The sequence below is a fragment of the Palaemon carinicauda genome, chromosome 7 (assembly GCF_036898095.1).
Source record: "Palaemon carinicauda isolate YSFRI2023 chromosome 7, ASM3689809v2, whole genome shotgun sequence".
Taxonomy (NCBI): Eukaryota; Metazoa; Arthropoda; class Malacostraca; order Decapoda; family Palaemonidae; genus Palaemon; species Palaemon carinicauda.
The window spans coordinates 154,915,728-154,928,227 of NC_090731.1; positions in this window are offsets into that span (position 1 = coordinate 154,915,728).

The window sequence follows — 12,500 nt, forward strand, 5'->3', positions numbered from 1 at the left end:
ATATCGTGATTAAATGGGTGGTCATAGTAATGGACTATCATTGTGTGAACAAAAGTTGTTACAAAAAATGCTTGATGACGTCATATTTGATATACATGCGTCTAGCGCACCATTGTATGTCATTTGTGAGCGAGATAGAGAAATTTAGTTCTAAAGCAGTCTAAATTATATATAAAAATGTCTCACAGATCAAAATCAGGGCACCACGATATTTTACAGCTTTTAAAATTTAGTGGCAATGGTTAAAGTAATAATTCTTTTAATAATACATTTCCTTTGTTGACAACTGGGTAGTACCATACCCTATGTACATTGATCTTCAACTCCCTTGGGGATAAAGTTCTCTTGCTTGAGGGTATACTCGCGCACACTTAACTATTTTATTAATCTTCTTGTTTTTCTTTTAATTTTTATAATTTATACATGAAAGATCTATCTTCATATTGTTACTGTACTTTTGTTCATTAATTCTCTTGTAGTTTATTCTCTTTCTTCACTGGGCTGTTTTTTCCTGTTGAAGCCCATGGGCTTATAGCATCCTGCTTTTCCAACTAGGGTTTTAGCTTGGCAAATAATAATAATAATAATAATAATAATAAATGCTTAAGGTGATATTGGCAGATAACTCAACAATTCCATGTTTATATGGATTTTGCTTATACCAAAAAACGAAAAGGCGTATTTTATTAGGCATTACATTAGTCTTAACGTATGACCTCCCAGGTAAACAACATCACTTTCTCTATTCATTCAAACTGCGAAGAACAATCGAAATGAAACAAACGACGTCTTAACGTCATCTTAACCTCAACCCCATTCATGGAACGCTCCAAATCCAGACACCGCCATTCATTCAGCAGACACAAGGTGTCTTCTTGGGGGGAATCAAGACCTGTCTAAATTAACGCAACCTTGATCTTAAGCGCAAGACGGTTACAGAGTCTATCTTGTACACAAGAGCTAAAATCTAGCCTAAATGCAAGGGAGGCTCGCCCTTCAGAACAGGAGGCCATGTCGGCCGTAGGTAAGAGAACACAAGCCTCGTAAAACTCGTCCGGGTGACCACTTAATGACAACTTCCTGCCTCCTTTTTCCCCCTTTTAAGGATATGCGAAGGATGACCCTTCCCAGAGACTTCTCCCTCCTCCCTACTCGTACTAGCCCAGCGACGGCCCTTACAAGTCTGAGCAAATGGGTGGAGACAAGGGGAGAGACCTCGTTATTTCTAACAGCTGACTATTACTTCCAAAACGACAGGGAGGTTTAACATAAGAGATACAACTATGCCAAAACGCCGCTGACAAATTACATTTTGTAGTTCTGTATTTAGCACCTGGTGGGATTTAGGGGTCTACGGGCAACCTCTTATTTCGGCAAGACTTGACATAACCTTTGACCAAGCATTTTTTTGTGGGTCGTGCCTTCGAAATACAAAGTCTGCCTTCTATCGTTGCCTTTCTGCTCATTCGAACACTCGTGCGGTAAAATATGTCTAAAAGAATATGTAATTTAAGCCAAATTTACATATATCTATCTTCGTTAATTAGAGTTATATCAGAAATCTCACTTAATGATAACTCTAGATCTACCCATTATTTCAATTTCAGTCATCTGTTTAAAAATGTCTAATGGTACGGATATGTAAATAATATTCTGCAGTTAGTATTTAACCAAGATCACTTACCATCCAAATCCCAAGATTTTCTAAAAACACAGCAAATGATTAGAAAGAATATCTGATGACTGAAACCACAAATTAAACATTTGCCAATCGAAGCCTTCCGGTTTTAATTACTGATACTGTAGTTTTTTTTTTTTTTTTGACAACTAATTATCCACAGTTGTAGTTTCTCGTTTTACCTCTCTCCTGAGATACGAACAACAATCCTTGGAAGGTCAACCGGTGTCAGTTAAAGCCACGGTCTAGATATAATTATAACTTGTCTTTTTAACTATAGCTATTTTAACTATAACTGTATTTTTAACTATAACGGTCTTTTTAACTATAACTGTCTCTTTAGACGGAGGTTAAAGCCTAACAACGCAAAACTATAGGCAGAATTTACGAAAAAACAAAAATCTTTCTTTGTTTACGATCGCCCCAAAGAACTTACGATGGTAGAATGAGCTCAGCACTACTGAAGAGAGAGAGAGAGAGAGAGAGAGAGAGAGAGAGAGAGAGAGAGAGAGAGATAACAATGCAATGAAGATCCTTTAAAGTTCACGCCCAGGCACTGGCACAAACTGAACACCACCAGACAAAGGACCTCCTAATCTCGGAGAGAGAGAGAGAGAGAGAGAGAGAGAGAGAGAGCCAGAGAGAGAGAGAGAAAGAGAGAGAGAGAGAGAGAGAGAAGGCCAAATAAAGACTGCGTAAACACACTAATGCTAACTCATCTCTATACCCACCCTATACCCTTTGTAAATAAAACTGAACACCAATAATGCAAAGAAACTTGCAGGAGTTTGGTAACTACCTTTTTATCATGCCTTAAATATCTTATAGTTAAACAGTTAAAGAGAGAGAGAGAGAGAGAGAGAGAGAGAGAGAGAGAGAGATCATGTGCTTCTAATTTAAAATGTTAGTACTACAAGAGCCAGATTTAACAAATGTTGGACTTCAACATAGGCCTACAGGAACTATCTCATATAACGGTATGATTATCTTTTTATTTTTTTTTCAGTAAGTGAAACCTTTAAGGAGAGGCACTTAAGCTGTCTTGTCTAGCCTAAAAACCAAGAAAAAAATAAGAAAATGGCTACAGGAAAATAGCCATTAAGCAGAATGGGGCTAATGAAAGAATGTTAGCTAAGAGCACTCGATCATAAAAAAAGGTGGCATCGAAAACTACAAAATCTATATTTTTTTCATAAATGCTAAAAAATGTGTTGCTGGAATTTGAGAGAGAGAGAGAGAGAGAGAGAGAGAGAGAGAGAGAGAGGAGAATAGTTTGTCAGAATTTTTACTATCATAACGTAATTAAAATGGGAAGATAGAAGCGTTAAAATGGGAAGATAGAAGCGTGATTAATCTATAAAATCATTTAGAGAGGAAGACCCGTTTGATAAATGCAACAGCATCAAGACAATTAGAGCTTAGGAAAATAACTAGATAAACATTAAAAATAACTAGACAAACATTAAAGAATAAACAGAAGATAATCTCACAGCGCAACTGGTCGGATGACCCTCTTCAGTACAAACTGCAATTTTACCCTTATACGTAGTTACTTCGATGCTTAGCTTATGCTGAAAACTCCCCCTTTCTTGTATTCAAAGACCACATCCTTTATCCATCCTCGTCTGGAGTTAACCGTCATATTTTTTCAAACGGTTTATTTTCCTCAACCAAAAAGGATTTTCGTTTTGAGTAAAATTCGAATGATGTAAATTATTGAAAAAAAGTTATCCGAGGGTTTTTTTCTGGTTTAATTTTCCTCAAAAAAAAAATAGTTTCTTTTTGAATAAATTCGAAATGTTTTAAATGATTGAAAAAAAAAGTTTCTCAGGTGCCATATCGTTAATGAAAGAGACTATCGTATAATAATAAACTGTAGATAAAAAAAAAAAAACTTTTAGTGTTCCAAAGGAATATAAATTTTCTAACATTACATGGAACCACATATAAACGTAAAGGCAAATAATTCATGATTAAATCTTTTTAGTTTTTACCCCACACCGATTTAAAATAGTTTACAAATATAAACAACCGGTGCGCACAAACCTTCTGAACGAGAGATTGAAACCTAAAATGTAGACGCCCTTCTCTAACAAACCATGAAACTATATTTGGAAAGAAAATGCAATCACTGAACTTTAGCTCAAGAAACTGAAGTTAGAAATTGCTGATAACATCATGACAATGGAAATAATCTTCAATCAAAATTACATGATTTTTTTTTTATCTTTTTTTTTTTTTTTTTTTTTTTTTTTTTTTTTTTTACGCGGGCTACGTGTGAAATGCGAAGTAAGCAGTAAATATGATTAGTTCAGCTTCTACACAATACAGTGGCTGATATAAAAAATGGGGGATAATGAACTGGCCGAAGTATTACAGCCAATACAATTAAAGTTTTCTGTTATAGAACTGCTGTAAATATAAACTGCACTATTCCTTGGTCCAGTCACTAAAACTATATGCAAGATTGGTTTACATCACATAAGTTTTAGCTGTTTTTAATCTAAAAAAAATAGTTGTTTGAAAAAATGTCACACCGGTGTACGAGACCCGTCAAAATGACGGCTAAATATTTAGATATAAACAAAGGCACATGTTTCCTCTCTCTCTCTCTCTCTCTCTCTCTCTCTCTCTCTCTCGTACCCGCTGGTTGACTGGTCTAACTCTAAGCTCACGTATGCTTGGTTGGTAGTTAGCTCCAGTCTATCTCGAACAAATCTTCCAGCTCCAAACTAGGACCATTGTCTAAAAGGTCTAGAATAAAGGCACAGAGGTCCCAACCTCATGCCTAAAAAGACTTGCTAATAAACACTAAGGCAATCACCACTCCACAGCAAACTATGGTGCTACCATTGGCAACGTCCCTGCCTGGTGATCGCCGGACTGGGGTTCGAGTCCCGCTCAAACTCGTTAGTTCCTTTAGTGGCTGCAACCTCACTATTCTTGTGAGCCAAGGATTGGGGTTTTGGGGGCCCTATAATTCTACCTGCTGAGTTGTCAGCAGCCATTGCCTGGTCCTCCCTGGTCCTAGTTTGGGTGGAGAAGGGGCTTGGGCGCTGACCATATGCATATATGGTCAGTCTCTAGAGCATTATCCTGCTTGCTAGGGCAATGTCAAAGTTCCTCGCCTCTGCCATTCATGAGTGGCCTTTATACCATGGGTGCTACAAAGGAATAGATTATACAGAGAAAATATTACGATAGCAATAAAATATCTTATGATAACTATTAAAATATGAATATTACTTTCAAACAACTTTCTGATCAGGATTATTCTTAATTACGAAGGCGAATCGTGTAAGGCAACGCAACATTGATTGAGGTACGGTCTATGGTATCGCCCTAGACCAAAGATTTAGCCTAGATTGAGGGATAAGGTTGAAACGAGATGCTGGGAGATGATGCTAAGAGAAACCGAGCCGGATAACAGGACCTCACAACGGCCAGGCTTTTTTTTGTTACCTGTAATAAAGGTGTATCAGCTTTACTGTAAAAGGCTTTTACACATTAATCCCTTATAAGGTCCATACCTTCTCTCTCTCTCTCTCTCTCTCTCTCTCTCTCTCTCTCTCTCTCTCTCTCTCTCTCTCAGTAAACAAAAGTTTTGCTTTTTATGAAACTATAAAGCGTAATCATGTATATTAAACCCCCCCCCCCCCTCCCCCCAAAAAAAGTATATCTCCTCTTTTTCACTTATACCAATTGCAAAAATCAAAATTAAATTCCATATTTCATTCATTTCTATAAAAGCGAGTCTAAATAGTAATAGCTTGATAAACTCGATAAGATAGGAACGAAGATTAATGGATAAAAAAAAAAAAACTGAATTCCCCCAAAATCTAAGAGGACCTAATAAATTTTTTTTCCCGAATTTTTTTAAAACTTGGGCAAAAACTAAATGTGAAGCCTTCTAATAACGATCGAATCCAGATATTATAGCATTTCCTCTAAAAGGATTTTGTGATTTTGGGTACAAATTCACATTTCTTCCCACATCTGACAATTAAGGATGGATTAAAACAGATTAAAAAAAGGAAATTCAAGGAATAATTCAAATAATTTTATAGAGCTTAATCCAGCCACAGACAATTTCTGCAATATCATATTTTTATTCGTTAATTATATATAGTTTATTTACTATTCTCTTATTTCTTTTCTTCACTCGGCTACTTTCTCTGTTGGAGCCCTTTGGTTTGTAGCATAGTTAGTAATAATAATAATAATAATAATAATAATAATAATAATAATAATAATAAATGTGGTTTCCACTAAATCCACTCCATAATAATAATAATAATAATAAGAATGATTATTATTATTATTATCATTATTATTATTATTATCTAAGCTAAACCCTAGTTAGAAAAGCAGAATGCTATAAGCCCAAGGGCTCCAACAGGGAAAGATAGCCCAGTGAGGATAGGAAATAAGGAAATAAATAAACGGTATGAGAAATAACGAACAATTAAAATAAAATATTTAAAAAACACTAACAACATTAAAGCAGATACTTCATAAACTATAAAAAGACTAGTGTCAGCCTGTTCAACATAAAAGCATTTGCTGCAAGTTTGAAGAAAAAAAAAAATTGTATTTACTCCATACACTTAATTTCGATACCGCGTTTTCACTTACAAAATAAATGATATTTATATAATAAATATATAAATAAATAAAATCCTAAATTGAACCCACATCTTTGTTATTGCAAACCTTTATTGTAGGTGGCACCGCTCAGGAGTTGCACGCTCGCTCGGGCCTCTTATCTCGGAAGCCTAAAATGGGATGATGGCCCATAACTGCCAGGGCCTTCCTGAACCCATTAACCAATCAACAGCACATCTAGTACATCTAGGGGGTCATTATTCACGGCTATCGATATCGTGTAAACCGGCTTTGAACTATCAATCAAGTTATGAGCGTTAAGAAAATAGGCCGATGGGTCTAACTCTGCTCTTTGATCTTCTACTTCACTTCAATGTTTGGTTTTTCACATTCTGATAAATATGTGTATATATATATATATATATATATATATGATAAATTTTTGCACATTTAAACGTGTTTTTCATATTTCAAATACGCCATATATATTAATACATTAAAGTCTGGATTCTCTTAACGACCTCGGGATCAGAGCCCCAGGCGGAATCACCCAAAAACTATAGTATCAGATCGGCCGGGATTCCGCCTGGGGCTCTGATCTCGAGGTCGTCAAGAGAATCCAGACTTTAATGTATTAATACATATGGATTATTTGATATATATATATATATATATATGTATATATATATATATATATATATCCAAAATATTTCCCTCACATATTCATTAAGTGTGACGGGATCTATTCTTTCGAAATTACTTATTAGAGATATGTAACCTGAGAAACATTACTAAACTTTACTCATTGGAAATCTTTTTCATTATGATTCTTAATCTACATCGTTTTATCAACATCCTGGTTTATTTTTCCGAAGGAAATGTGGAGATAACAGAAAAAAATATATAAGCAAAACATTCATTTTGGTGGACATAATCAAGAAAGCTTTTCCGGCACATAAAACTAACATTTACTAGTTTTTGGGTCAGGTTGCAATAATTGAAGGTGTAAGGTAAAGGTGCCCGTTTTCAGTTTCATCGGAATAGATGGTCACCAGAACGTCAGCCGGGCAAGCCCAACCCGGCACTATGTGTCAAACCACAGTAGTGGCCTCCCCAGTAAACAGCTTAAATTCACGGTCCCGGGCTGGGATCGATCTGCTGCCATGTGAATGCTAGGCTAACACGATACCACTGTACTATCCATGTCGTAAGGAAAAAAAAAAAACTCGATTTCTACTTCGAAAGTTTTGATTTCACTCAATACTGGCCATATTGTCTATTTTCAATCAAAATGTGCTTAGGTCTAAGCATACAGTAGAAAAAATACAATATATATTTATAATTCTTCAAGCCATGCAATCACTACAGTATTTTTTTTTTTACATTTTTTTTTTTGTTAAAGAACAAGGACTACACGAATGCAGGTACCTGCATGGGAGTGGATATGAATGATTTTTAACAAGCAGACATTTTACAGTTGAATAAACATTATTCATCGCAAGTCAGCGTAAAATTCATCTGAATTGTAAAAGCGTATGATATCCAAAGAAGGAGCTAAACTAATTTATATATGGTGGTTTATATTTCCTTGGAAACAAAAGATTAATTTCTTGAGGATCGTAAATCAGTGTAAAATTCATATGAATTAATCATATGATATCCCAATATATATATATATATATATATATATATATATAAAATGTGTACATGTATCTAAACTGTATGTATACGTATTTATAATATATACTGTATATATGTAAATATATATATATATATATATATATCTGTATATATGTATATATACCGTATGTATGTGTATTTATATAATATATCTATGTATATGTATTTAATATATATATATATATATATATATATAGTGGCTTACATTTCCCTAGAAACAAAAGAAGAATCCCTTGAAGTGATACCCGAAAATAACTAATATTAAAAAAACAGATCTATTTTATTTTGATCGGAATGAGGTTACACAAAGCGATGACGGGACAATGTATCATGAAAAAAAAAAACCCACAATAAAATTTACTCACTTTAATAAAGAAAACGAGAAAATGTTTCGGTGAATATTACTTTTTTGGTCTTCTGCAGTGAAACTAAAGTCTCTCAATTGATTGCTGTGATGTTCTTCGGTCAACACAACCTAATTGCATTGAAATATCCAAGAGTGATTACAGGTAAACAACAACAGTAATGTGAATATACAGTAATGACTTGAGGTAAACGAATGAATTAATCAGATGGGAAACCCTAAATCAGTTGATAATTAATTAATAAAAGGGTACTTTGTATTAATCAGATGTAAAACCTATACCAGTTGATAATTAATTAATAAAAGGTACTTTGTATTAATTAAATGTCAACCCTATATCAGTTGTAAATTAATTAATAAAAGGTACTTTGTATTAATCAGATGTCAACCCTATATCAGCTGAAAATTTATTAATAAAAGGTACTTTGTATTAATTAAATGTCAACCCTATACCAGTTGAAAATTAATTAATAAAAAGGTACTTTGTATTAATCAGATGTTAACCCTATACCAGTTGAAAATTGATTAATAAAAGGTACTTTGTATTAATCAGATATCAACCCTATACCAGTTGAAAATTGATTAATAAAAGGTACTTTGCATTAATCAGATATCAACCCTATATCCGTTGAAAATTAATTAATAAAAGGTAGTTTAATTTTCAAAATATACAACATATCAATGGATAAAATTTGATAATAGATGTACATTCGTTTTAGGTTTCCCTTAAAAAAATATTCTTTACCTCAAATTCTCGAGCGATTCAGTGGAAAATACTTTTGTAGTTTATTAATCATTAGAGGTAATTCGAATAAAGGGTTCTTTGCTTAAATATCAGATAATCTGGATATGCTTAGAAGTGTCTAAACATTAAAAGTGCCTCAATAGCTAAGATTATTTATTCCTTCATTTAGATCATCAATAGAACAGGTACGAATCCTTTCTAAATCTAAAACGGCTAAAAAACTGAAAAACGATCTTTTTTTATGACCCATCTTTCTTTAGGAGACAAGGTCTATTACTTTCTTGGTAATTAAGAAAACCTATTTCTTCTTTCCCTAATCTTTGATCCTTCTCCGAGCCTGGGCTAGGAAAAGTTATTAAGTTGTTAGTCCTATAGACCTTTCATTTATATTAAAAAAAAAAATAGACATGTTCCACCAGCCAACAGACTAAAACATATTTGTTCGCTATAAAATACTCCTGGAAATATTCTCTCTTCACTATTATCACGCTAAAATTATGCACCATTCTCTTTTTACCTAAAATAAATCTCTTCCTTTCTCTAAGTACTAAACACATCCTAAAGAACCAAGGCTTCAAATAGGCCTATGGTTCTCCTTCCCTGTGTCGCTCTTTGCTATTATCCTGTGGCCCGAAACCTCGCTCCCCCTTTCGCACAAACCACGGTCTAAGAAACGGCCACACACTCATTTAAACAAGAAGTCCATAATCAGAGTCCATATCATTATTTCCTAAAATGGCGAAGAGACTCGATTTGTAGACGAGACACCGATAACTCTCCCTAAGCTTTGCTCTTCCCTCTTCCTTAGGCCTACCGAAGATCAAGCTTAGGCCTCTTATTACGTCCTCGCAGATCATTATTAATGGTGACAGGAGTTGATATCAAGATATGGAATACCAATCGGCCTCTTCAGTACGATTATCAAAGATATTAACCTAAAAAAATAGTATCGACAATATAGCAAAGATCAAGTTTGGTTCACTATGGAATGTTTAGTTTTTTTCTAAAGCAGGATTTTTTAATGATTTGAGTTTAATATTCAGTATTAGGCTACATTTTACACTAAAAAAATGACCAAATAACAGTTAGAAACAAATTTCAAAGCAAATATATATATGAAATTGTTTAAAAACCAACAGGGATATAAAAAAAAAATCCTAAAAAAGTTGAGCATCGTAAACTTGATGCCCTTTGGCAAGTCAGGTTTAACATTCTTCAAAAGTTCAGTCACCATCTACAAGATGAATAAAATATAATGACCAAGTTAGGCCTAGTATGAAAAAATGAAGGATATAGTTATCTATAAACATAAAACTGATCAAACGATCATAAAAAGAGCACTTTTTTCTTTTCAGCACAGATTATCCCTTCCAATATGATGGACATAAACTGCTATAATTATACTCCATTGATTTTTTTTTCTATTTTATCGTTTTATATTATACATCCTCCATACGAGGAGCGGCAGGTGCCTTGCCCCAAAATAGCTCTTATTAGAGCAGGTTTTTGAGTGTGTGCGTGTGTATGTGTGTACATAAGTACGTAATCAATGGGCCGCACCCATGCATGGTGGGCAATGCCTAGCCTGACCTTTATTTGCATTGTGGTATAAAACACTACGTCTCCTAGTCTTATATCCCGTTGAGATACTACCGCTAGAGAGTTATAGGGTCCTTTGACTGGCCAGACAGTACTACATTGGATACCTCTTTTTGGTTACGGTTCATTTTCCTTTTGCCAACACACTCACCGAATAGTCTGGCCTATTCTTTACAGATTCTCCTGTCATACACCTGACAACACTGTAATTATCATATCATTCTTCTTCACCCAAGGGGTTAACTACTGCACTGTAATTGTTCAGTGGCCACTTTCTTGGTAAGGATGGAAGACTCTTTAGCTATGGTAAGCAGCTCTTCTAGGAGAGGACACTCTAAAATTAAACCATTGTTCTCTAGTCTTTGGTAGCGCCATAGCCTCCGTACCATGGTCTTCCACTGCCTTGGGTTAGAGTTCTCTTGCTTGAAGGTACACTCAAGCACACTATTCTATCTTATTTCTCTTCCTTTTTTTTTTTGTTAAAGTGTTTTTAGTTTATTTAGGAAATATTTATTTTAATGTTGTTACTGTTCTTAAGATATATTTCCCCTTGTTTCCTTTCCTTACTGGCTTATTTTCCCTTTTGGAGCCCCTGGGCTTATAGCACATCCTGCTTTTCCAACAAGGGTTGTGGCTTAGCAATTGATAATAAAAATAATAACCCAAATGTCTTGTGTTTCGAGCACAGTAAAGCTGGGTTTACAAATTACACAGTCAAACCGTTCCTCGAACTGGGTTGTCGAACCTGCTTGTCAAACGGTTCGAAGAGGTAGCAGACAGTCACAAATGCATAAGGTTTATGGACAATGAAGCCCCGCCCACAAAAGCCAGGCTAGAACAGACTTTCTTCGAACCGTTCGACGAACGTGTTCGACAACCAAATACCCCTTTCACACGTTTGAACACCACTCCAAACACCTGTCTATTGAACCACGTTTGACGAACCGTTCGACCGTGTAAAACCGCCTTTAATAATATCTTTCGGTTTCAAAGAGTCTCAGATTAAAACATCGAAGCTGTGTGCTGTTCATCCTTTCGGTTTAAACAACTCTTTCATCCCTCGCCCGTGGTCAGTAACCTGGTACTAGGTTCTGATTGGCTCACCTTTCTCTGTTTTGAAAACACCCTAGTCGTCGGAGAAAAAAAAAAAAAAAAAAAAAAAAAAACCTACAGACCTACGGTTGGTAATATTTTTCAAGAAATTTATTGTCTTTTCAGACGTATCTACTTATCTCTACTCTCCGGTTCCAAGTCGTCTTGAATTTAACAAAAGCACACTCTAAGTTGTCTATATTATTGTCTTTTAAAGGTTCAGTACTTATTTTAATATTATGCTTCGTTAAAGTCTGACATGAGTCTTTTTATAGTTTATATATGACATATCTGTTTTTGACGTTGTTAATAGTTTATATAGGACATATCTGTTTTGACGCTGTTACTGTTTTTAGAATGATATATTGTTAATTTATTCTCATCATTTATTCATTTCCTTATTTCCTTTCCTCACTGGGCTATTTTTCCCTGTTGGAGCCCTTGGGCTTATAGCATCTTGCTTTTCCAACTAGGATTGTAGCTTGGCTAGTAATAATAATAATAATAATAATAATAATAATAATAATAATACATCAGGTAAAGGGTTAAACGAAATTATTTTTTTGGTGTGATTATTATTGATGTTACATCAACCTGAACGATTTTTTTTATTATTACAAGGAAATCCTTTCCTAAAACAGAACGATAAAGGAAAAAAGGAAAAATAATTTAGAGAACTCTTAAAAAAAGGGGGCTCTAAGTAACGTCTCTGAAATATGATTCACGTAAATACATAA